The following is a 27,039-nucleotide window of genomic DNA, read 5'->3' on the forward strand; positions in this document are numbered from 1 at the left end:
CTGGGCTTGGGCAATAAAAAAATAGCTACCGGTTCTGCCGAAGTGGTGCGAACTGGCTGAATCTCACCACTGAGGCCATGCATGTCAGAATAGCCAAGTCTATAATAACTTCCCTTATGCTAAACATCTCCAAATTGGGCCATTTCAGCTGATGCTTTGGGCAGCTTTAAAGCCATTGAGATTGGAAACATTTTAGCCAGTTTTGGAAAAGAAGACAAAACGATCTATTTACACTTGTCCAAATTGATTTGAAACCACACAAAGTTTCCTTGAGGAAAGTCAGATGGCACTTCATATTGGTGAAATGTCAAATTGCTTCCATGATTTGAACTGCTTGAATCTTAATTACTCTGCATAAGCCTAATGGAAATATAGCAAAATTTTTCTTTTATTATCCTCAGAAAGGCAACATGCCATAAAATACACCCATAAAACAGACATGATTTGTAATAAAGAAAATAATATTGTTTCCTAATTATGATCTCTGATAAAATATTTTATATTGCTGTCTATACTGTATGTGTTTGCACGTGCATTATTTATCCAGAATTATCTGCATGCAGGTGAGTTGGATTGAATTTACTGATTGCAACATTGAAAAAGTCCATAGGCCATCAATCTTTGTTTCAGCTTTTCTTTTGGGGACCTTAAGAATTTTCTCAAATACTTTTCCTTCTATCTCCTAAATCTGCCAAGTTACTATATCATCTACTTTCAGGACACATCCAAGTAGCATTACATTTTGGATGGTACAATCTACAGATTTAGCATTATTGTTTGCACAAGCTGTTCATTCCTGTAATCGGCATCTGGCCCTTTAAACAAGCCAAGACAGAAGACAAACGTAGGTTTCGTTATTTACAAAAGTCTAGGGTTGCAGTTGCCATAATATAAACTGCTAGTGATTTTCCTGGGGCATAAACAGTCCTTCAAACTCTTCTCAAATGGGTGTTTCCCCAGATCTTCCCCTCTAAGTTCTGAGGGCTGCTACTCATAAAATATTTCTACATGTTTATTTTGTTACATCTGTTGGTTTTTTTTTAACCATTATGGATCATTCTTTGTTAGCAAGACTCCTTGAGAGCTAAACTGGTATCCTTCATCAAAAGCTGATGTAACTCAACCAATTTTTTTTCATAACTGACAAACACTATAAAATATAATAAATACTGCTAGATTACTTTCTTTCTTATCCCCCAAAATAACAAGTAATGAATTTATGCTGTTAGTGAGGATGTATGCACACCTGGCACATCTAAATTCAAGAGATCAGACCAGTTCTGTTAGCACATTGTATTATCTCAGTTGCCAGTTCTCTCCCTCCTCCGACACCCTCCCCACATGAATGCACTTTTACTGAACCATCTTCTTCCATTTGTAAGTCCTTGGATTGATTTTGAAAATAGTTTATGATTGCCCACACCACAGCTGACCTCAAGATACAGAGAATTCTAGAAGAGCTGAACAGCAGTTCCCCTTTCTGATCAATAACACAGCCAATCTTTGTTTTCAAGTTACATCTTTTTTCTCCTTGGTCATCTGAAAAGAGCAAAGCCAATAACAGAGAGAGTAAAGTTCAGTTAAAGAAAGATAATGTGAGAACACTTTGGAATTGTGATATCTAACAGGCTATATAGAACAGAAGTTAAAAAAAAGGAACTGGGAGTTCATGCCAATAGGAAACTCCCTATCCCAAAACTGTACAACTATCATGTTAAAAAGATTGTTTAGTCCATTCTCTCCCTTCCATAATATAGCGTTCCTGCAAGAATGGTTTGAGTTTATCCAGAATAAGTATAGGGTTAAGAAGTTTTATATTTGAATAAGGCTTTTTTCTTTGTTTCTTTTTCTATATTAGTTTTTTTTTATATATATATATATATATAAATATATATTATATTTATATTATATTATATATATATTTATATATATTTAATATTACTAAGGTTTGTTTTATCCTATATAAGCTAGAGAGTGATAGATTTTAGAGTTTATGGTTGTTAATATATGGTTGTTTATGATTGTTTTTTTTATACATACCTTGTATTTAGCTCTGGGAAGTCGGGGGGGGGGGGAGGGGGGAGGAAGGGGGGGAGGGAGAAGGGTGGGGGAGGGGGGATTTTCTAAGGGAAAAATTGTATGTTAAAACTTTTCAATAAAAAAAAAAGATTGTTTAGTCATTCTTCTAAGTTATTCTTATAAATTGTAAATTAACTGCTTCAGATGTCCAGTGAAGATAATGGCATGAAAATGAAAAGACAGAGCCTTAATCTAAGACATTCTTCATGTCTTAAGGCAACTGCATTCTGCACAATTTGAACCAGGAATTCTATCTTTATGCCTACTTAAGATTCTTCTGGAAAAACTGCTGTGATCCTAGCCACTGAAGTTATAAATGGACATGGGAATTTCCCCCTTTTTTTGTAATAATCATGCCAGTTCCAATGATATACACCAAAATACTGAGTAGTTTTTTCAAAAGGAGCAAGATTCCTTTTGAAAATGAACAGATGATGATTAAGAATATATGGCAGTCTAATTGTAACCTACTAACTTGTTCATCCTCAATACATATTTTTCAACAAAGATCAGAAGAAAAACAGACAGTGTTGGGATGTGAACTGGGAGAACATGTTTGTGGGGAAGGGAGATTGGAAGAAACAGGGGTATTGCAAAAAGACATAGAATGGCTCAGGAAACAAAAAAAAAGTTGGAAGGATAAAAATGCAAAAGAGAAAAAGAGAAATTGTGTGTCAAAGGAATACTGGACCCACTGAGAAAGAAGCAGTACATGAATTTGTTCTTTCATGAGTATGCACCTCTGCACCTACACAAACTTGTAGGTATGCAGAAACCTAGGTAGAGTCATGGTGGCAGTGGCACAGGAGTTAAAATGCAGTATTGCCGGCTAATTCTGTGAATTGCCAGGAGTTTGAATCTGAGTGGCTCAAGGTTGACTCAGCTTCTATCCTTCTGAGGTCAGTAAAATGAACACCCAGATTGTTGGGGAAAATATGCTGACTCTGTAAACTCCTTAGAGAGGATTATAAAGCACTATGAAGTGTTATATAAGTCTAAGTGCTACTGCTGGTGGTATTGCTAGATGCACGACTGCCTATTCAAATAGAAACAATTCATCAAATGTCCCCTTTCCAATTAGTGGGACTGGGGAAGGAAAGTAAAGAAACAACATTTTTTCTCTCTATTCCATCCCCATGGAACACCTGATTCACTGGATATTTGAATAATGTCTTTCTTCATGAACTGTAGAAGAAAAATCAAAACAGTTGTTCCATCATTTGGCAGGTGATATTGTGAAGCTGAATTCTAAGAAAGAGAGTGTTATTATTATTAAGGTATGCTGTAGTAAAACATTATGCTCTTTACTACTAAAAATTATTTAAGTAGCCACATGTTCCCTGTTATGTACTGGGCTTGTGGTGATACACCACGTGCATTGCTGGAGCAGCTAACGGCTCTCCAGCGACCCAGACTAGCTGTCTCCTGTCCTGCAATTGGTTAGCCCCAGGCGGCAAGAGTGGGTTCAAACCTATTGGTTGCTGCCTAGGAGCTAGACTATATATTTGGGCTGGTTGCAGCCCAAAGTTTCAGTACAGTTCTAGCAAGAATAAAGTATGAGTTATCCAAGAGCCCATGACTTAACAGTGGCGACGAGGATGGGATCCTGCTTCGCCGATTAAGAGCTGAAGTCAACGAGGGGTTGACTTCATTCCAGGAAGAATTGGAATGTAAACTGATATTTTCCAATCCTGTGGCCACTGTTGAGTTTTCCAAATTTGCTGGCAAATTGAGTGTAGCACTTTTACTGCATCGTCTTTTAAGATTTTGAATAGCTCAGCTGGAATACTGTCACCTCCACTAGCTTTTTTGTTGTTCAGTTTTTCTAAGGCCCACTTCATTTCACATTCTAGGATGTCTGGCTCAAGGTCAGTGACCACCTCATCGTGGTTATCAGGGATGTTAAGCTCATTCTTGTATAGTTCTTCTGTGTAATTTTGCCACCTCTTCTTAATCTCTTCTGCCTCTGTTAGGTCCCTGCCATTTTGGTCCTTTATCATGCCCATTTTTGCATGAAACATTCCCTTCATCTCTCCAATTTTTTTGAAGAGATCTCTGGTCCTCCCTATTCTATTGTTTTCTTCTATTTCTTTACACTGTTCATTTAAGAAGGCATTCTTATCTCTTCTAGCTATTCTCTGGAATTCTGCATTCAATTGGGCGTATCTTTCTTTTTTTTTCCTTGCCTTTCACTTCCCTCCTTTCCTCAGCTATTTGCAAAGCTTCCTCAGACAGCCATTTTGCTTTCTTGCATTTCTTTTTCTTTGGGATGGTTTTAGTTGCTACCTCTTGTACAATGTTGCGAACCTCTGTCCATAGTTCTTCAGGCACTCTGTCTATCAGATCTAATTCCTTAAATCTATTTTACTGCATCACCTTTTAAGAGGCAGTGTCAAAGAATGTCCAAATAAAATAAAAATAAAATAAATAAACTATCGCACCGTTGCACTCATTTCACATGCTAGTAAAGTTATGCTTAAAATCCTACAAGCTAGACTCCAGCAGTATGAGGATTAAGAACTACCATAAGTACAGGCAGGATTTCGAAGAGGCAGAGGAACTAGAGATCAAATTGCCAACATACGCTGAATCATGGAGAAACCTAGGGAGTTCCAGAAAAACATCTACCTATCACAGACGTCCTCAATGATGAAACACAAAGACGGCTGAGGAACGGGTGACAAGGTTTATTCTCCACACACACACAAAACCGCAATAAAGTCAGCGTTGGCAGCATCCTGCTCCAACACTCTTTTTATCACCAGGCCATGCCTCTACCCCACCCCACCGGTACAAGCTGGCTTCTGCCCGCTATCCCATAAAGACCCCGCCCACAACCCTGTGCACTGGCCTCCCTCCACGCTTCTCACCAACAACCCACAGGGCCACCCACCAGATAAGCCCTGTCCCTATGCAACCCCACCCGTGTTCCTCCCGGAGCCCACCACCCACCACCCTCCACCATGGCACTCCCCTCACTGGTATGCCCGAAGGTCTGGCCGATGAAAGGGGCAGCACAGATATGGCCACCAACTGGCCGGCTGCTGCCTCCGTCGGCCTGGTCCATCTGGGCCCCCCCGATCGTCCCGGGGCACAGGCATCAGCTGGTTGGTGGCAGGCACAGCCGGTGGCTTTGGTGCCGGCCGCTCAGGCACCGGCCATTCAGGCGCCGTGGGGCCGTTCTACCATTGCTGTCCCCCTGCACAGGCGCGGGCGTCAGCTGGAAGGCGGCGGGCATGGTCGGCGGCTCCGGTACCAGCCGCTCAGGCACCGTCCGCCCAGGCGCCATGGGGCCATTCCGCCATTGCCGTCCTCCTGCGTAGGCACGGGCGTCAGCTGGAAGGTGGCGGGCACGGACGGCGGCTGCGGTACCGGACGCTCAGGCACTGGCTGCTCATGTGCCGTGCTGCTGCTGCCGCTGCCGCTGCCATTGCCGTGCTACCGCTCCTGCTGTCACTGATGTCTCTCTGCAAAGTTGGGGGCGTCAGCCGGCTTCTGATGGCCGGGCGCTGCACGGGAAGTTGCTCCGCTGTGCAGGACGGAGGGAACGCCTCTCCAGGATGGGGAGGGGACACCGGAGTCATCAGGCGAGCCGGCTTGCCGAGGTGTCCCCGAAGAGTGGCAAGCCGGCAGGGCTTGACACTACTTCTGCTTCATTGACTATACTAAAGCCTTTGATTGTGTGGATCACAACAAACTCTGGCAAGTTCTTAAAAAGATGGGACTACCAAACCATCTTATTTGTCTCTTGAGAAACCTATATGCAGGTCAAGAAGCAACAGTGAGAACTGGACACGGAACCACTGATTGGTTCAAAATTGGGAAAGGAGTCCAGCAAGGCTGTATACTGTCACCCTGCCTATTTAACTTATATGCAGAGCACATCATGAGAAAGGCAGGGCTAGTTGAATCAAAAGTTGGAATTAAGATTGCTGGGAGAAATATCAACAACTTAAGATATGCAGATGATACCACTCTAATAGCAGATAGTGAAGAAGAACTAAAGAGCCTCTTGTTGCAGGTGAAGAAGGAGAGTGCAAAAGTTGGCTTGAAACTTAACATTAAGAAAACCAAGATCATGGCACCTGGCCCTCTCAATTCCTGGCAAATAGATGGGGAAGAAATGGAGGTAGTGACAGATTTTATTTTCCTGGGCTCCAAGATCACTTCAGATGGGGACTGTAGCCAAGAAATTAAAAGACGCTTGATCCTCGGGAAGAAAGCCATGACAAATCTAGACATCACACTGTCAACAAAAGTGCGTATAGTCAAGGCTATGGTCTTCCCAGTTGCAATGTATGGCAGTGAAAGTTGGACCATAAAAAAGGCTGAGGGCCAAAGAATTGAGGCCTTTGAACTATGGTCCTGGAGAAGACTCCTGCAAGTCCCTTGGACTGCAAGGCGATCAAACCGGTCAGTCCTAGAGGAGATCAACCCTGACTGCTCTTTAAAAGGCCAGATCCTGAAGCTAAAACTCAAATACTTTGGCTACCTAGTGAGAAGGAAGGACTCACTGGAGAAGAGCCTAATGCTGAGAAAGGTTGAGGGCAAGAGAAGAAGGGGTCGACAGAGAATGAGGTGGCTGGATGGAGTCACTGAAGCAGTAGGTGTCAGCTTAAGTGGACTCCAGAAGATGGTAGAGGACAGGAAGGCCTGGAGGAATGTTGTCCATAGGGTCATGATGGGTCAGACACAACTTTGCAGCTAACAACAACAACTTGCACGCTTGAGATATTGTGGCTAGATTTTTACACAGTGCGAATAGCAGCTAGAGCCTGCTCATAATGGCTCATTTTGCAAAAAAGAACTGCCGGGACACATCAGCATCAGTTCAAATGTTTTGCTTTAACTGGCCATGGATATGGTTGTAATTGAAAGGAGCTGCCATAGTCTCCGGGCTGCCTCGGGCTGCTCCTGAGGGGTTGTAGCTGGTGGTGACGGCATTTTCTGCTGTTTCGGGCAACGCTGTTGCTTCTGGCCGGCTCTCGGCGGTTTTCGGTGGCGTCTCTGAGGCTCCAGCTGATCGGCGGCGGCCTCGGAGTTCCAGCTGATCGGCGGTGGCCTCGGAGCTCCAGCTGATCGGCGCCTCCATTTTGGCGCTTCCATGTTGGCGGCGATGGCAGCGGCGGCGGCGGCGGGGATTTCTCTGTTGGACCTGCCTCGGGCCGCTTTCGGCGGCTGCGGCGTCTTCGGGCCGTTTCGACGGTGGAGGGGACGACCGCTGGTCAGCTTGGTGGCAGGGATGTCCCTGGTACTGCTTTTCGGGCCGCTGCCGGCGGCGGAGGTGGCGACGGTGACGGCGTCCTCGGGCTGCCTTGGGCAGTGGAGAGGACGACCGCGGCGATGGCGGCGGTGCTGCTGCTTCATTTGCCTTGTTCCGGCCTCCGACGGTGATGGCGACGACGGCGTTTTCGGGGCTTGCTGGCCCGTTCCATCGGCAGCGATATGGCGGTGGTCGGTGCTTCTTCATCTGGTCTGCGGTGGCCGTAGCAGCTCCGGTGGACTGCCAATTACTAACTTTCCATCTGCCTCCCTATTCCCCGTTGGACTGGGATGGACCTGGGTGCAAGCCGCAGTGGGAGAGCGGCTTGTTTTACATCGGCACTCCCATAGAGGTGGGAGCTCTATGGGTTATGCCCCACCCAGGGTGTACATTCTGGACCATCCCCTGGATCAGACTTTCGACCTGTCGTGGGAGGACGGGTTGGGGTCTGCCCCCGGGAGTATCCAACCGGGTGGCAGTAGGTTGGTTGATGGCCCGAATGTCTCACTCCCTTCCTTTAGAACGTCCTACTGGACTTTTCCATTATGGGACTGCCTTATCTGGACTTATTGGACTTATGTACAGATACTCCAGCACGGACTTGCTCGCTCTCAGGGGTGCCCCCCTCTCCTGGGTGCGTCCCGCCTTTTTTGCCACTCCCAGTCTCAATGAAGGGCCCAATTATTGGGACCCTGAGAGATGGCCGGGTAAGGTCAGGGGCTCTCGATCCAAATTTAATAGGAGGCCCCTGGTTAATTTTTTAGTTAAATTTTTTAGGGGGTTAGGGAGAGGGGTGGGGGGTAATGGTTGTTTGACTATGGGGGGTGGTCATACAACCATGGTGCAGGCCAGGCCTGGGTCCGACTGCGTTCGGGGGAAGCGGGGTGTGGTTACATCTGGGGCTCTGGAGCGGGTCGTGGGATTACCGATTCCCACGACACTGGGGTATGGCAGCAGGCGTATGGACAGAGGGCCGTATCGTTACCGGGAGGGCCGTCCCCGCTGTTTACAAGCGGTGAGGCGCTCCGACCCTCTGTTTCTTCCCCGAGGTGCCGGGAGCGAGGATGTGCTGCCTCCTGAGCTCCGGCTGGTTTACCTGAATGCCAGGTCCGTGGTTAATAAGGCTCCCCTTGTGTCGGATTTGGCGGAGGGTGAGCATGCGGACCTGGCTTGTATCACCGAAACCAGGTTGGGCCCAGAGGGTGGGGTCCCTTTGGTTGATCTTTGCCCACCAGGTTTCTGAGCGTTACACTAGCCTCGGGCTCAAGGTAGGGGCGGGGGAGTGGCGGTAGTTATTAGGGAGACCTTATGTCCGCGGGAGACCATCGTCCCTCAGATAGTCGGGTGTGAGTCTGTCTTTTTGAGGTTTGGTTCGGGGGCGCAGTTGGGCTTGCTGCTGGTGTACGTTTCGCCTAGTCACACAGCGGCAGCCCTGCCTGAGCTACTCGATGTCCTCTCCGGTTTGGTGATTGAGTTCCCCAAACTTTTAGTTTTGGGTGACTTCAATCTACCATCCCTGGGAGGGTCATCTGAGTTAGCTCGGGAGTTCATGGCTTCCATGACGGCCATGGACCTGACGCAGGTAATTTCTGAACCAACTCATGAGGGAGGCCACACCCTGGACCTAGTTTTTTTATCTGGACGATGGTTGGATGATCTTGGTGGGGGCTCTCCATTTATTATGCCCCTGTCATGGACCGATCATCACCTCCTGCGGCTGGTCTTCCGGTTTACCACCCCCCGCCGTGGGGATACGGAACCAATCAGATGGTACCGCCCCAGGCGCTTAATGGACCCTGACGGGTTCCAGGCAGCGCTGGGATCCCCACCTGCCTCCGTCGCTCACAACTCGGCGGATGCCTTAGTGGAAGCCTGGGAAAGGGCAGCCACTGAGGCACTGGACCGAGTTGTACCCTTGCGGCCCCTGACCCGGTGCAGATCCCAGCGAGCTCCATGGTTTTCCGCGGAGCTCCGGGAGATGAAGCGTCGGAAACGGGGCCTAGAGAGCTGCTGGAGGTCCAGCCGATCCGAATCCGACCGGTTGCGGTTAAGAACCTATATTAGGTCTTATCTCGCAGCGATGAGGGCGGCGAGGTGTAATTACTTCTCCACCCTCATCGCGTCCGCAGATAATCGCCCGGCCGCCCTGTTTAGGGTGACTCGCTCACTTCTTAATCAGGAGGTGAGGGGGGATCCCTTGCAGGGTCATGCCGAGGAGTTTGGTCAGCATCTGTCGGATAAAATCGCTCGGATCCGGACCGGTTTGGACTCCAGCTGGGCAGAGTCTGACGATCAAGACACGGGCGGTCTTGTCAATGTTATCTGGGAGGAGTTTGATTCTGTGACCCCTGATGAAGTGGACAGGATTATGGGGAGGCTGAGCTCCACCACATGTTTATTGGACCCGTGCCCTTCCTGGCTGGTTTATGCAGCTAGGGAGAGGACACGAGGCTGGTTCCAGGCGGTGATATCTGCTTCTTTGAGTGAGGGTAATTTCCCCACCGTCTTGAAGGAGGCGGTGGTGAGACCCCTCCTCAAGAAGCCAGCCTTAGACCCAGCTGTGTTGAACAACTTTCGTCCAGTCTCCAACCTTCGCTTTCTTGCGAAGGTTGTTGAGAGTGTGGTGGCGCATCAGCTCCCTCTGGTCCTGGATGAAGTGGATTATCTGGATCCGTACCAATCGGGTTTCAGGCCCGGGTACAGCACGGAGACGGCATTGGTCGCTCTGGTGAATGATCTCTGGAGGGCCCGGGATAGGGGATGTTCCTCTGTCCTAGTCCTATTAGACCTCTCAGCGGCTTTCGATACCATCGACCATGATATCCTGCTGCGGCGTCTCAGGGGATTGGGAGTGGGAGGCACGGTTCTTCGGTGGTTCTCCTCCTATCTCCTGGGACGTTCGCAGTCGGTGTTGGCAGGGGGGCAGAGATCGGCCCCTAGGTCTCTCGTTTGTGGAGTTCCTCAGGGGTCGGTTCTCTCGCCTCTCCTGTTCAACATCTACATGAAACCGCTGGGTGAGATCATTCGTGTTTTTGGAGTTGGGTATCATCAATATGCTGATGATACCCAACTTTTTATTTCGACCCCAAACCACCCCAGTGATGCCCTCGCTGTGATGTCCCGTTGCCTGGAGGCGGTTCGGGTCTGGATGGGGAGGAACAGACTTCAACTCAACCCTGACAAGACTGAGTGGCTGTACATTCCGGCATCCCGGGACATTCAAAATGTTCCATCTCTTTTTATGGGGGGTGAGTCTTTACCCCCCGTGGATAGGGCACGCAACTTGGGAGTCCTCCTGGATTCGCGGCTTACCTTAGAAGATCATATAGTAGCCGTGACTAGGGGGGCTTTCGCTCAGGTTCGCCTGGTGCATCAGTTGCGGCCCTATCTAGACCGGGAGGCCTTGTGTACGGTCACTCATGCGCTTGTGACCTCTCGTCTTGACTACTGCAATGCTCTCTACATGGGGCTTCTCTTGAAGACCACTCGGAGGCTCCAACTGGTACAGAATGCGGCCGCGAGAGTTGTCTTGGGAGTTTCCCGGTACTCCCATGTTACACCTTTGCTCCGTGAGCTGCATTGGTTACCAGTTGTCTTCCGGGTGAGGTTCAAGGTCTTAGTGATGGTTTTTAAGTCCTTACATGGCATGGGTCCGGAATACCTCGGGGACCACCTGCTGCCGGCGTCAACTCCCCTCCGCCCTGTGCGTTCCCACAGAGAGGGCCTCCTCAGGGTGCCTCCGGTCAGAGAATGCCGGCTGGTGGCCCCCAGGGGGAGGGCCTTCTCTGTGGGCGCCCCGGCTCTGTGGAATCAACTGCCGGTTGAGCTCCGGATGGCACCGGATCTCCGCTCCTTCCGGCGCGGGTTAAAGACCCACCTATTCGAACAAGCTGGCCTGGCCTGATGGGGAGTTAATTTAGGGTTTTAAATATTTGTATATTTTATTGTTTTATCTTCGGCATTAATTTAATTCTATTTTAACTTTTGTATTTTTGTATTTTTATTATATGCCCTGTTCACCGCCCTGAGTCCTTCGGGAGAAGGGCGGTATAAAAATTTAATAAAATAAATAAAATAAATAAATATTTTTCCTAGCTGTTGTCCTTAACACTTCTTTCTGACTTTAAAATATTAAAAAGAGAACAGGAAAAAGAAACAGATGGAAAGAATCAAATACATCTTTGCCAAGTTATGCCTGTTCAAAGGTTGATGCCAGGCTCGGCTCAGCCACTGCACAATGCCACCAAATTTTTCCTGATTTTGATGCATATGGAATTCACCATAGAAAATAGATATGTATTGAATGTTGCTAAGGCAAAAACAGGGGACCAAGAAGTCAATAAAAAAGTATGGTGTATTGAATAATCCATTTGCTGGTTTCCAAGTGTTAAAACAATTAGTTCGCTTAAAATACAACAAAGGTATTTCCTTATGGGCAGTCACAGAATTGTTATCTTTCAAGCACTTGAAAGAAGTACTATACAAAAGATTGTAGTTGTGTTGCATTTAGTAGTTATACCAAAAACCTTCAGGCATAGACATTTCTGTACTTTAGAGTGGACAAAGTGTTCTGGCTTTAACATAATAACGTTTTATTATTTAGAAGGGAATTTTCCTTGAAACAGAACAGGTATGTCAGATAGAATACAAACCTACATTAGCAACCAGACCTCCTTTCTTATTGGAAATGATTTGTAAGAATTCCATTTTGTTGCCCTGTTGCACATATGGTAAATATATTTGAAAGTCATTTATACTGGCACAGGCATTCCTTCTGAGTTAGGTTCTATTTTAGTTCAACATAATTTCCTGCATACTGATGGATCTCTATGATGATATTCCCAGCTTTCTACATTTCTATTTGAAGGGTGTGTCAGAACAAGGTCTAAGGACAAATCTGCAGGTTATTATTTTTGTGTTATAAGAAGAATTCATATGGCATACCTTATTGCTTTAATCCTCAAGTGCAGGGGTTTCAGCCTGAATTGGTTTTCATACTCATTCATTTATTAGGAACTGTTATAATGGGAAAGATAGCCTTCTGAAATGAAAGAAGTTGTTTTATTAGAGAATTGTCAGATTCTCACTTTCTAGGTTTGAAAATTTGGTCAAAATTAAAATGATATATTTCTGAAAATTAGTACATATTTTCATGTGCTTTTTTGTACAAATATACAAATTTAATACATTTTCCCAACTAGATATACTTTTTGCAACACAGCTGCTTTATGCAGATTGCTTTATATTTCATGTTAGGAAATATGCAATTTCTAATACACTGCATATTATTTGTTGATTACTTTGTGGGGACCTATTCTTAGATGTTTTTGCACATTAGTGAGTTGCCAAACAACTAAAATACCCACAAAATTCTAAGCAGTGTTAATTTAACAGAGAAAATTATTGTGATTTTATAAAGAATTAGAACGTACAAATTGGGTAAATTTGATCCAAATGATTTTCTTCATTCCATTTCTAATGATTATATCCTAGACATTAGACTCTGATTAGTAATTTTATAATTTACAAGTGAACAGAAAATATATATCCCAGTAACAGAACATGGACATGAATGACTACAGAAAAAATAGTTAAGAGAATCAACACATCTCTGATCTTTTGTTAGAATTGAAGAATTCTTAGTTTTTTTCTGAAAACTAGGAAGATCTACAAAGCATAATACAAAGCTTCTCAATGTGTGAATGAGATGGAAACTAAGGAAAGATGAAGTTAAAATTTGTAGGGGCCTTGGCACTCTTTGAGCTTGGTTATTTGCTTGGATTGAAGATGCTTGGAGTTAAATATTATTGATTTAAAACATCTTTGTAGCCAGTCATCTTATAACAAACTTTAAGCAGCCTCCAATCAAAAATTAAAATGACATATTAAAACTATAAAAACCAAACACATTAAAAACAAAAATCTGCACCCCCCTCTCCCCAGTCAAACTTCTGACATGCAGTCATTTCATCTTATCCCAGTGCTTGAAGCAAAAGCCAAGTCTTTGGTGTTTTACGGAAGGCTAAAAGGTAATAGGGATGTGGTGGCTCAGTGGGTTAGGACGCTGAGCTTGTCGATCAGAAGGTCAGCAGTTTGGCAGGTCAAATCCTGAGTGCTGCATAACAGAGTGAGCGCCTGTTACTCGTCCCAGCTTCTGCCAACCTAGCAGTTCAAAAGCACGTAAAAATGCAAGTAGAAAAATAGGGACCACTACGGTAGGAAGGTAACAGCATTCTGTGCACCTTTGGCGTCTAGTCATGCCGGCCACATGACCACGGAGACGTCTTCGGACAAGCGCTGGCTCTTCAGCTTTGAAATGGAGATGAGCACCGGCCCCTAGAGTCGGAAATGACTAGTACGCATGTGCGGGGGAAACTTTACCTTTTAAAAAGGTAATAGCCAGCCAAATTTCAGGGGCAAGTGTATTCCAAAGGGCAGGGGCTGCCACAGAAAAGTTATAGCTGCCATAAGATGGCAATATTTATTGAAAGGGGCTAGGAGAATGTCTGTCTGACTGTAGGATGGGTAGATATCCTTAAGGAAATGCAGTTCCACAAATAACCTGACCTTGTGTCATATGGCTTTGAAGGTGGTAACCAGCAGTTGATGTTTCTGGGTGGTCTTCAAGGGCAGCTCCATGTAGAGCTCACTGCAGTAATTCAAATGGGAACTGACAATGGCATGAATGACAATGAGTAAGGCTTCCCCATCTGGAAAGGGGTACAATTGTTGTATTATACAAAGCTGTACAAAGTTGTCCCCCCCCCCCAGCTATGGCTACCATCCGCTTCTTGAACAAAAGCTCTGAGCCAGGAGAAATTGTGTATCATCCGGATTCAAAGATTAAATATGATCTGGGCCTTGGGAGCAAAAAAACCATTGCTGCTCCATCTTATCAGGGTAGAATCAAAGCTGGTTCCTTCCCATGCAGACCCTTACAGACCTCCAGGCACTTGGCCAGCATTGCCATAACATCACCTTTCCAACTAGAAATAGAGATATATAATTGGGTATCAGCAGCATACCGATGATACCAGAACTGTAACTGATGGATTATTTCCTTTCTGGTCCTCCAGACTTACTTAGTGACCCTTTTTGGCAGAACACAGAACTCAGTTAGAGAGAGAGAGAGAGCAGTTGGAAACTGGAGGATCTTCCATTGGGGTGTCTACTTAATGACTTATTCTCTTATTGGAGTACTTCTGCCAACAAGCTTTTCCTTGGGATCTAATTCATTGAAGAAAATAATTGTTTGCAGTGGAACAATGAAAATCTGGAACACATAACAAAGGGAGAAAAGACTTTTGGTTAGAAACGTCATATAGTCTGCTTCAACCAATAAAAATCCTTCTGCTCTTACCAGAGTTACTTATGTTACTTAAAGTTACTTAAACTCTTACTAGAGTTACTTAAACCAAATGTTTCATAGCTAAGGCAAACGTTTTGATTCATTACAATTAAACTTTTCAGTTTCATAGGTTAATCAATGAGTGCTGACTAATGGTTCCCTTGCCCCATCCAGCCCAAACTCTCATAGTGGGGTTGCAGAAAATGTCCTGAAATGTTGTCTGTTGTTTTATTAAGCATTATTAGCTGGTACTGGATAATCAATAGTATATTAGGAATGATGTCTTATCGTTTGAAATAAACTTTGCTGAATGAAAAAAAGTCTTATGAATATGTATAAGATTGTAGCTCTATTTTTGGTGACTTAGGAACCATGTTTATACATTTGTCTTTGCATGATAACATATCATATAGAGTCCAATTCAACCATTCAGAAATAGGGATAATTATTGTACAAGTATTACAGCTATCTTCTGATGGCATCAACTTCTCCAGGACAATGTAAGATACAATTTGAGAAAAGCATGCAGGCATTGACAAGAGAAAAGCCTTCAATAGGACTGAAAGGAAACATATGTACAAAAACCAAACATTATTTGTTGTCAATATTTTTTTTTATTCAGTAAAATTTCTACCCTACGTTTTCAAACTAATTTATCAAGCCAATGACTTAATTAATATAGTCCTGCACAAACAGTCTCTATTGCACCATGAAACATTACTTCAGTCTCATATGTCTTAGCAATCAAGTGCCTCACTTTAGAAAAGTAAGTAACTTTGTTTCATATTTTGCACTGACTAAGTTTGATCCAGTGCATGTTCTTCTTCCTTTCCCCCTATACCATAGATGGGGAACAATGGTGTCTTAATGCCTTGTGGACTTCAACTCCCAGAATTCATGAGTCAGCAGCTGAATGGATCAGAAATTCTGGGAATAGAAGTCCAGAAGTTATAAAAGGGCCATTGTCCCCCCCCAAAAAATTTTATACCAAAGACAATCAATTTGGAGCAAACTTGAGTTTCTTTCTCAGACTTTCTGTTTTCCTGGAATAAGCTCATGTTTTACTAACAGTTGACACATATTTTCTTCAAGGGTTTTTCTGTATTTCTCTATAAATGAAGCCTACTGAAGGCCAGCTTTCCAAGTCATGAATAGTTCAGTAATATAGTCTAACTGTGATGCCACAGATGCCAACAACTCAGAGGGTTTCCTAGTTTAGGTTCAGAGATGCCTTAAAAATTCTTGTCCTATACCTCTTCTATTTCCACTGTATAAATGAAAATGTGTGGTTTATCTTAGTTCTCCAGTGCATTCAACCTTTTTTTAAGAATCAAAAATGAAAAGAAATAGTATAAAGCATAAACAACAAACATTTTCTGTCCCATCTCAGTACATATAAATTGATTGCATAGGATTGTTAAAGATCTCTTGGCCCTAGCATGTTACTTAGATGTATAGAGAGCCAATATAAGTTAGAAATGAAGATGCTGCACATGGTCCGGTTCAATTTCACTTTCAGTCACTGAGGCTCCCTGAGCTAATCATTCTTTTATAGCATAACTTACAGTCAGGATTGCTGCAAGGAAAAATGAGGAGGAAGTGTTATCTATAATGGTGTAAGGTCCTGAATGAAGACAAGATAAAAATTTAACACCTAACCAGAGAATCTTAGAATAGGAAATGATCATGTATCAAAGGAATCCAAGCTAAAGCATCCCTAGAAGCTCCTAATGTGATTGGTGTTCTTGAAAGCATCTACTGCAACTGTGTTCTCCAATTTGGTAGCTGCCAGATATGTTGGACTTTAGCTCCAGTCATGCTCAACCAGCATATTTATTGGCTGAATAAAATATTTAAGCATCTTAAAACAAAATAAGAATTACATTTTTTTCCACATACAAATATTACAGAATAGAGGAACAAATACTTGTATGTTTTTAGATATTGCCTTTCAACCATTTCCAGCAACAGAAACAGCCTCAGGTTGCAGTTGATTATCATGGTGAAACTGTTACTTGCTACAAAAACTATCATTTAAACTACTATTTAACTGGCATAACTGCAATAATAAATATTACTATTCTTCTTTTACAATTTTCAGTGCTAGTTATTATAACTTCACCAAAATCTTAACTGTAAAAATGATCAATTTTATTTTGCATATATAAATGGTTAATATTTTTTTTAAAAGAGGGAAGACTCTAATCTTTTAGAAAGGTCTTACCAATAAAAGAGAATAATTGTAGTTCAGGGCTGAACAGTGGAAAGCACCAAGGACTCCATAGAAAGCGCTTATTTACATAGAATCCCTGAGTATACAGTGAGTGAGTGATTTTAACAGGGAATTGTTTACTGTGAGAACTTTGGCTCTAAATTATACTTCCATGCTCTGCACAAAAAACAATGCTGAATAAATTGTGTACAATTAAGCACTCTGAGTGATTCTGGCACATTAAAGGAAAAAAGCTTACCACAAGGTTCCAAAATCATTTAAAGGAGAATGTTAATTTTACTGTGTGATAGTAGCTGCCCAGAAAGAACTATTCAACTTTCATATGAAAAGATAAATTACCAACTTGGAAAGAATCCTCCATTTTTCACATTCTTATAATGAGTACTTCATTTAAGCTCTATTTCTTCTATGTGAAAAGTCTTCCAGTTAAATTAACTTTTGTGCACCCACCTACCCTACACACATATACACAGAGAGAGACACAATCAAGAAATGAGAAAATGGCCCAGCATTGCATTTTGTTCTGACTAGTTATGTTCATACATCAGTCTCCAGGAATGCAGAAGGAAAGCTAAAATCATGCAGTTCCATTCCAAAGAGATTGACTGAATGAATAGAAGAGCTCAAGGCACCGTTCATAATTAACCCATTTTGTTTAATCCCAGCTGTAGACTCTGTTGCAAAGAGATGAAAAGAATTCTGTTTTGAATTTGTACCATTTGCCCCAAAATCTCCCTGCAGTTCAATCAGAACAAATCAATCATCCATTCTGATTCCCGAGAAAGGTTTAGTTAACCAGAATTATGGGCTGACTGAAGTCTAGCCAGTATGCAGATTTATTTGATGCAATGCTTTCCACCTGATGAGTGTTTATAAGAGGAACTGACTGAGAGCATCTTCATTATTTTACATTTTCATTTCTTGAGGAAAATTTATCTAGACCAAACATATCACAACAAACCCAACAAGTCATAATTCATTTATAAGAGAGTCACAGAGATAATGACTTTCTCGGGCAAAGACTTTAAATTATATTATCCTGAAAATCATGTGTTGAATATATAATGAAATTTATTCATCAACATTACATTTGGGGTTTCGGTTGATGTGTTAGGAGAAAAGTAGAGAACTCTTGTAGTATGTGAAAACAGCTAGCATTCACTTATCTTGTGTATTTATTTAACTTTCAATTGGAGCCCTTGGCCATATTGCCTGCTCCCTCATCTCCCCCCAGTTTGGTCAGATATATTATATATCTATGTGGAAAGATGCGAAATGACTAGGTTGAGTAGAATCAAAGTGCAAAGTGGAGAATTCATGGCATGCTTTGTAGCAGACCACTGGTTCTAGAATTGAATAGAATGATTATTTGTCTTGAAATATTGAGGCCCTGTAGATCATCAGAAAGCAAATTAGTCATACTCTTCTGTTAATTCTGCTAAACATGTGTGTAAAACAGCATTATCCTTTTTTGATATTTTATGAATTCACACAGAGATCAAATGGTGCCATTACTGGGTATTTACCACTATGCTATCCCTGCAATCAAAAAAATTCCACAGATGTGGAGATGCAGTTTTTAAGTAGGATTTCTTTTTTAAGTAGTATGTGAAAACAGCTAGCATTCACTTATCTTGTGTATTTCTTTAACTTTCAATTGGGGCCCTTGACCACATTGCCTGCTCCCTTGTCTCCCCCCAGTTTGCCCAGTGCTCCCCCCAGTTTGCCCAGAACCCAGTGCTCTTCAACATCTTCATCAATGATTTGGATGAGGGGATAGATGGGGAACTCATCAAATTTGCAGACGACACCAACCTGGCAGGAATAGCCAATACTCCAGAAGATAGGCTTAAGATACATGAGGATCTGGACAGACTTGAACACTGGGCGATATCTAACAAAATGAAATTCAATGGTGAAAAAGTAAGGTGCTACATTTAGTCAGGAAAAACCAAATGCACAGGTATAGTATAGGTGTTACCTTGCTGAACAGTAGTTACTGTGAGAGGGATCTTGGAGTCCTAGTGGACAATCACTTAAATATGAGCCAGCATTGTGTAGCAGCTGCCAAAAAAGCTACACAGTGCTAGGCTGCATTAACAGAGGGATAGAATCAAGATCATGTGAAGTATTAGTACCACTTTACAAGGCCTTGGTAAGGCCACACTAGGAATACTGCATCCAGTTTTGGTCACCATGATCTAAAAAAGATGTTGAGACTCTAGAAAGAGTACAGAGAAGAGCAACAAAGATGATTAGTGGACTGGAGGCTAAAACATATAAAACATATAAGGAACGGTTGCTGGAATTGGGTTTAATGAAGAGAAGGGTGAGGGGTGACATGATAGCAGTGTTCCATTATCTCAGGGGCTGCCACAAAGAAGAGGGAGTCAAGCTATACTCCAAAGCATCTGAAGGGAGGACAAGAAGCAACTGATGGAAACTAGTCAAGGAGAGAAGCAACCTAGAACTAAGGATAAACTTCCTGGCAGTTAGAACAATTAACCAGTGGAACAACCTGCCTCCAGAAGTGGTGAATGCTCCAACATTGGAAGTTTTTAAGAAGAGACTGGACAGCCATTTGTCTGAAATAGTATAGGATTTCCTGCCTGAGCAGGGGGTTCAACTTGATGACCTCCAAGGTCTCTTCCAACTTTATTATTGTTCTTATTCTTTTTCCATGGTTTTCGAAGAAAAAGCCTCGGTTTTCTGGCCTCCAGCTCCTGGTATACTGTGGTTGTCCAGAATTCTCTATGGAGAAGAAATACATAATTGATGCATCACCATGATAACTGTTCAAAAGGCTTGCAGTCTGTCTTTACTTTTTTATTATTAAAGGGGAAATAACTTCTGCTGCTAAACTGAAAGGGTAGGACAAAAAAGTTCTTATCAGAAAGCAATGAGCATGGATTAGCTAAAAATTTTCTGTACCTCAAACGAATTCTGTTTGATTGTCTGCTCTCAATGAAACTTACAAACTCATAGAGAAACTCATTTCTCTCCTATCAACTATAAACTGAACAGTCACTCAAGCTCTTTTCCTTTAAAGTTGTGCAGACAGAAGATTTGGGCGAGAAGTAGGCTGACTGTCTGGAATTGTCCCAAGATAAATATATTTTTAAGCCAGATATTGTATGAGTGAGCTTATTTCATTTAATTTGTATGTGAGCAGGTTAAGGTCTTTAAATGTACATGGGTTTTGGGGTTTTTTTACTATATAACACTGGAACTGATTCTAACTGTCCTTTTTTATTTATTCAAAGAGCAGACATCATTTTCAACAACTAGTCAAATGATGTTAGATACATAAATGGCCACTAGCTATATAATAAAAGTTATCAGTAATTCTGTCCATTAAAGGAAAAAATAGTTTTGTTTCAAAGATAAAGAGTGGATATTGAATATTTTTAGTACTATGGTATGGGATCCTTTGCTTCAGTAAAGCTCTTAACACCACAGTGATTTTCCACATTAGCATGCAGCTTGCTTCATGGAGATACCTCCGGTCACTCTGAAATCTCATTTGGCAGTTTGAGTAATTAGAAGAAATGCCAATGTTTTTCCAGTTAGATTTTGGAAGCATAGAAGAACTTGAAAGTATTTAGGTTTAGGTTTATTCAATTTCTATACCGCCCTTCTCCCGAAGGACTCAGGGCGGTTAACAGGGCATATATAAATAAATAACAGTACAAAAATTAAAAAGAAATTAAACCAATGCCCAATTAAAATACAATGACAATAAAATAGTAAAAACCCGTTTAAAAAACCCTCCCCATCAGGCCAGACCAGCTAGTTCAAAGAAGTGGGTCTTCAGCCCGCGGCGGAAGGAGCGAAGGTCCGATGCCATCCGGAGCTCAACCGGCAGTTGGTTCCATAGTGCCGGAGCACCCACAGAGAAGGCCCTCCCCCTGGGGGCCACCAGTCGACATTCCCTGACCGGAAGCACCCTGAGGAGACCCTCTCTGTGGGCACGCACAGGGCGGAGGGGAGTTGACGCCGGCAGCAGGTGGTCCTTGAGGTATCCCGGACCCATGCCATGTAGAGGGCCTATGGGTAACAGCATAGTGACAACAAGGTCATTTTTAGAAGTTGAAGCACTAAGCTGCCTTGCAAAGGATTTTGAAAGAGATCTTATTCATGAACCCTTGTCAAAGTGTAGCATCCCTTTGAAGTCTTACATAGTACTATTTCAAACTATGTTTAAGATGTTTTAACAAAAAGGATATACTCTTAAGAACTATGTTTGGTGGCATATTCCACGTCTCCCTGCTATCTTTTTACTAATGTTGATTTTGCAAAGGATACTAACCCATGGGATACCAAGCATGTGACATTTACTATAACAAGTGAACTTTATAATATAAGAATGTTCTACATTAAAACTAAAATTTCAAATAATAAAAATACTGGAGGAATAGTAGGGTTAAATTCAGTAAATTTGTCAGATAACATGTAAAGTAATGTTGTCCTATTGAAATCAATGAAGCAATTCAGGTGGATTCGCTGTTTCATAGCATTCTCCATCATTGATAAAATGACTCATTTGCTGCTGGCAGAATAGTGATGAATAAGCAATACTTCATAATAGGCTTCACTATGAAAACTTTTCACAAAATCAGTTATACAAGTAAGTATGAAGAAATGGTCAGACAAAACTGAAGAGTGGGTTGTTTAAGAAAGCCTCTGCTTTCAGTTATTTTGTCATTCACAAGCATGCACATTGGAAACCCTTTTCCCCTTTATTTCAGATTTCAAAGCATATTCTTGAGCCAGTTGTGTTCATTCTATCATTATCTCTCTGCTTTTTATCAATGTGAAATGTTTGCCATAATGAACAAAAATTTCCATAAAGACATAGATGAACTGACAACAATGATGGGATCTAAATTATATTGATATAGAAGAATACCCCCAATAAAAACAACCAACCAAAAAGAAATAATAAAAGAATCAGTCTCTTTTCAATCACTTTCAGAAGTTCATCAACTCCAAGTCCAATTAGTTCTAGGAGTGAAATAAAATGACAACAAAAGGTTTTATAAACTTTTCTTATAATATGAAAATGTACTGATAATCCTAAAAGTACAAAATTAGCACAGTTATTATAATATGCATTTAATGTTATAAGGGATAGCTTCGTTGAAGGAATTTTTGGTTATCCTTATTTGGTGTCTGCATGTATGTACATGTACAAACATATTTGCTAAGTTTGAAGAGCTACATTCATGTGAAAAAGAAAGTACGTTCTCTTTGGGTTCTGTGGTTTTATGTATCAGGACAAAGTAAAAAAAAATCATCTGGTCCTCAGCACCTCATAAAAGTAGGTAAATACAATCTCAGATGAATGAGAACACATGACATATACACCATGTCATCATTTATTTTACAAAAAGAAAGCCAAAATGAAGAAGTCATGTGTGAAAAACTAAGTACAAACTGCTTCCATAGGTAAGAAGAGGCTAAGTAGCAGCCAGGTGCTGCTAGTTACATGTCCTTGATTAATTGATCATAAGCAAGTGTGACTACCTCTATAAAAGTCACCATTTTAGGAGTTTGCTGGTCTCCAGTATTGAGGTGTGTGTTAACACAATGCAAAAGAGTAAAGACATCAGCAATGATTGCCAAGAAGCAATTGTTGCTGCCCATCAGTCTGGGCAGGGTGATTAGACCATTTCCAAACAATTTGAAGTCCATCATTGTACAGTGAGGAAGTTTATTCATAAGTGGAAAATATTGCCAATCTTCCTAGGAGTGTATGTCCAGCAAACTCACCCCAAGGTCAGACTGTGCAAAACAAATCTGAGACTTGCATCTCAGATTTTACAAGCCTCAGTTAGCGTGGTAAATGTTAAAGTTATGACAGTAGAATTTGAAAAAAAGACTGAATAAGTATGGTTTCTTTGGAAAGGTTGTCAGGGGAAAAAACCTATTTTTTCTAAAAAGAACACGGCAGTAGGATTTGGTTTGCAAGGTTGCATCTGAAAATCACAAGACTTCAGGAGCATTGTCCTTTGGACCAGTGGTGGGATTCAAACAGTTCGCACCACTTCAGTAGAACCGGTAGCTAATTTTTTGTTGCCTAGGCCCAGAATGGACTTCCAGAACCAGCACCCACACAGAGAACTGGTTGTTCACATATTTGAATCCCACCACTGCTTTGGATAGATGAGACCACTTTGGAGATGTTTGGTCACAATGCACAGTGCCACATTTGGCAAAAACCAAACACAGTATAACAGTACAAACATCAGATTTGGGCTTGTTTTTCAGCCACAGGACCTGGGCACCTTGCAGTCATTGAGTCAACCATGAACTCATCTGTATATCAAAATATTCAGATGATTTTTAACTAGGTCCCAATACATAAAACTATAGAACTCAAAGAGGGTGTACTTTTTCCCCACATGATTGTATAAAGAAATGCTTCACTTCAACAAATATTCAAATGGCCCTTCAAAGCCATTTGAACATAGAATCAAAATAACATAGAATCCTCCTTTCTAGCAGTTCCAATAGCTTCTGTACATATACTACATATGTGCAGGAGGCTGCCTTGGTCATTGCCAGTCTTGGTTGCAGCTCTCAAGTGACACAAATGGCTTCTCAAGCCAAACTAGACTCTTTACATTGAGTACTGCTATCTTCTTCACAAATAGCATTGCCTTTTTAAAGTAAAGTCATCTTGTAGAGGCTTAATACACAGATACATACATTTGGATGGCATAGGGGTAATTTGTAAGGAGTGGGACCAAAGACACATCATTTATGAGGCATTCATCCTTCATTCTTATCTGAACCTCTTAATGTGTATTAGATAAGGACAATCTCAACTAATAGCACTAATTATAATAAAACACATTTCTCATAATTTCTTTGTGAGAGTCAAATCCTCTTTCCACCTCAGTAAACTAACATGAACAAAATTCTCAATAAATTGTAAATTAGCAAATCCATTCTAGATTTTATCTCAATGAGTTTTTTTATTATTAAAATGTATATAGTGCCTATGAAGGCAGAAATCTTGTGACTAGACTGGAAAGTTTGTAAAATTTATGGTACTGTATATTTTTCTGCTGCATCCACCAGGAATATAGGTCACCAGGATCTGAACTGGATTTTTATGGGAATCATTTTTGTATTAAGAAATGGTATCCTATCAGAATGAGATCATCCTGGACATTCTTTTGACGCTTACTATCCATCTCTCAAAAGAGATACTGGATCCCTGTAGATGATGGTAGAGCCCCTAGACAATTCTTCATTGCACAGTAAGTTTGTTAAATATGAACCTAATTATGGATTTAGTAGTCACATTAATACAAGTTGATGGAATTAGTGAAATTATGCAGTGACAGTTTGCTGTTGGGCCAATCTTATGCATGTTCAGAATACTTTCCCCTCATTACTGAAATACAACACATATTTACAAACATAGAAAAGAACTGGGATTCCCTAACAGCATTGATGTAACTCTTCTCCAGGGTATCTTCTGAATTGTTATCTGGAATAAGATTGACTTCATTTCCTTTTAAATTTAACAAGGAATCTGTAAAGGTTTTCTAAATAGTTTTTTTTGGGGGGGAGGGGGAAGGAGCAAGGATTTTTTTTCAATTAGTTTTCCGAACAATTTTGCAGGGACCCACTTGACTTGAATTTGGGACCAGTATACTATATTTGCTATTTATTCATGACAATGAAATTATAAATTAATTTATTAATTAATAAATTAATACAGAGCAAAATAGCACAACAACTGCATAAAATCAAGTGAATCCAAGAAACTGTCTATACGTAACTGGAAATTGTCTACCACATATTTCACATAGACGTTACAAAAGAGCACTCATCTACTGAATGACAGCAGCTCTCAGTCTGTGTAAGAAGCACTTTCAGGTCAGATAAATATTCTATTAAATTAAATTAAATTACTGTATGTGGAGTGAAAAAAAATAGTACCTGTGAAGTAAATATAGCCTGATCATACTGGACAGATTAAGTTCAATAAATAACTAACTGCAAGCAATAATGTATGCCATCTTTCTCACAGTTGTATTTGTCAAAAGGGGCTAACCAGACAGTCTTCCGAGGGAGGCTCAGGCAGTTGCTAAAAATGGTACAATATCTTCTTTTGAACACTTTCAGCTCTGGAGATTTATGTCAGTTCTACAATGCTCCTATTATGCCTTTACTCTCCATTTTAAAATGCTCACTTTATTCAGTTAGCAAAAGGTAATCTTTGATTTCTAAAGAGATGTATCACTGAAGAGAGATGTGCCTCATGGTTAAGCTGTCATTTTATAAAATTGATTGCTTACCTGTTCCCTTGGGCCAAAACCTGATGAAGTATGGTGGGGATGATGATGATGCAAGCCAAGCTGTAAGAAGACAAGAATTGGGTGGGTGTGACAATTATGTATAGCCATGCATGTGAGAGACAATGGCAATATTCATTTCTTCTTCTTTTTTTCAAAACTTTGAGGCTTCACAACAGTGTTACACTTTAAAGTAGAGATTTTTTGAATGTCAAACAGAAAAAAATCTTGTCTCTGATTTTTGGCAACTGTGGTGGCATATTTTGGATATATGATATGAAAAAAAAGTTAATACCCTATACAAAGAGGATGGGGCTGCATGTTGTTTAGCCCTGGTATAAGTTAAACTTGTGTAGACTCACACAGGTTTAAAATAAGGGCAATGATCTCATAGTTTCAATTGATGATATGTCAATTTTCCAATTTAACTTTATAAATGATATACTTCTATTATTCAATTATTTATAGCTTGCCCATCTCATGGCATGTTACAGTCCATTAAATTATATAAGCAGTGATGATAAGTAATAATCATATAGCAAATATTTATATTCCAAAGCAGATTAAGTAAAGAATCAATTAACCCCATAATTGTATCCCAAGTCTTGATTCAAATTTTGACTCCTACGTGAAACCTGAATCAAAACAAGTGCAATATAAAAAACGTTTGGGATTCTCGTAGTTTTTTTTTACAATTTTAATTCAGTTCATTTCTACAGCACTCTTTTTAATAGAAAAATTATGAACATTTGCATTCATTTTTACAGTAATTACTCTAACTATAATTTTTAATTTTGTATGCTAAGATATTTTATTCAGTTAATATTTTCAAAATGAACCTTATGCATTATTTATGGAGTCTTTTTTCATATATGCCTCTTTCTGCACACAACTATATTTTTTATAACAAACCTACATGATAAGGCAATTGCAACTGTTCATGGAGAACGAGGTCGTGGGACCCTGACTCATGGCTCTCACACATCCCAGTTAGGTTATTTGATTTCAAGAGGCTGCTTTGAAAGTTTCTCAGAAGATGATGTTGATACAAAATACAGCAGTCAGTGTATTGATTGGCACTACTACACACACATAGTATCAGTGCTGCAAGCATTAGTTAATACAATTTTTGGCCACAATTCAAACTGTTGTTTTTGACCGAAAAGCTAATTTGGTTTGGCATCCAGGTATCTTGCAGAACCATCTGAATTTTACTTTACTTTACTTTACTCTACTCTACTCTACTCTACTTGCTTTGCTTTTCTTTTCTTTGCTCTGCTCTGCTCTGCTCTTGCTCTTGCTCTTGCTCTTGCTCTTGCTTTTGCTTTTGCTTTCTTGTTTTATTCCTGCCTTTATTATTTTTATAAATAACTTAAGATCGTGAATTTACCTTATTCCTCCTTCTTAGGTGAATTGGCCTGAAAAGAGGGACTGGCCGAAAGTCACACAGCTAGCTTTAATGCCAAAGGAGAGACTGGAATTTGCAATTTTCTGCTTTTTAGACTGGTCCTTTAGCCACCAAAGTAGATTTATAGGAGATTTGGGGTGCCAGTTCTCTGGAGCAGCTTCCGCATCTTTACAAAAGTAAAATGAAAAAATAGAACACAAGTAAAATTATTGTTAAGGAGAATTTGGTGGTGTATTCTCCCCTTGACATCTTTCTTTTCCTCCAATCACTAACTGCTAAGAACTACTTAAATATTTATGCTATATGTTTAATATTTAATATCAAACATTGGAGATTTTGCTTATATCTTTTAAAGTCATTTTATCTGTTGTTTTTAATTGGTCTCCTGACTATTTC

General features: G+C 41.2%; 1 long non-coding RNA gene across 4 annotated transcripts; it reads right to left on the bottom strand.

The window, feature by feature from the left end:
• Nucleotides 1-1,339: 1,339 nt before the first annotated feature.
• LOC308669104 lies at nucleotides 1,340-26,802 on the bottom strand. Of its 4 annotated transcripts, XR_014026687.1 has the most exons (7): nucleotides 26,626-26,802; nucleotides 25,239-25,298; nucleotides 19,442-19,674; nucleotides 14,425-14,615; nucleotides 13,910-14,052; nucleotides 12,287-12,383; nucleotides 1,340-1,539 (listed from the first exon to the last, which is right to left on the bottom strand). It is a non-coding gene; the product is annotated as an uncharacterized lncRNA (long non-coding RNA). The 4 variants fall into 4 exon arrangements; XR_014026689.1 differs by lacking the exons at nucleotides 25,239-25,298; nucleotides 26,626-26,802 and having other exon boundaries at nucleotides 13,910-13,991; nucleotides 19,442-20,129; XR_014026690.1 differs by lacking the exons at nucleotides 25,239-25,298; nucleotides 26,626-26,802 and having other exon boundaries at nucleotides 19,442-20,129.
• Between the last annotated feature and the right edge of the window lie 237 nt (nucleotides 26,803-27,039).

Source organism: Vipera berus (assembly GCF_964194415.1).
Source record: "Vipera berus genome assembly, chromosome: 5".
Lineage (NCBI taxonomy): Eukaryota > Metazoa > Chordata > Lepidosauria > Squamata > Viperidae > Vipera > Vipera berus.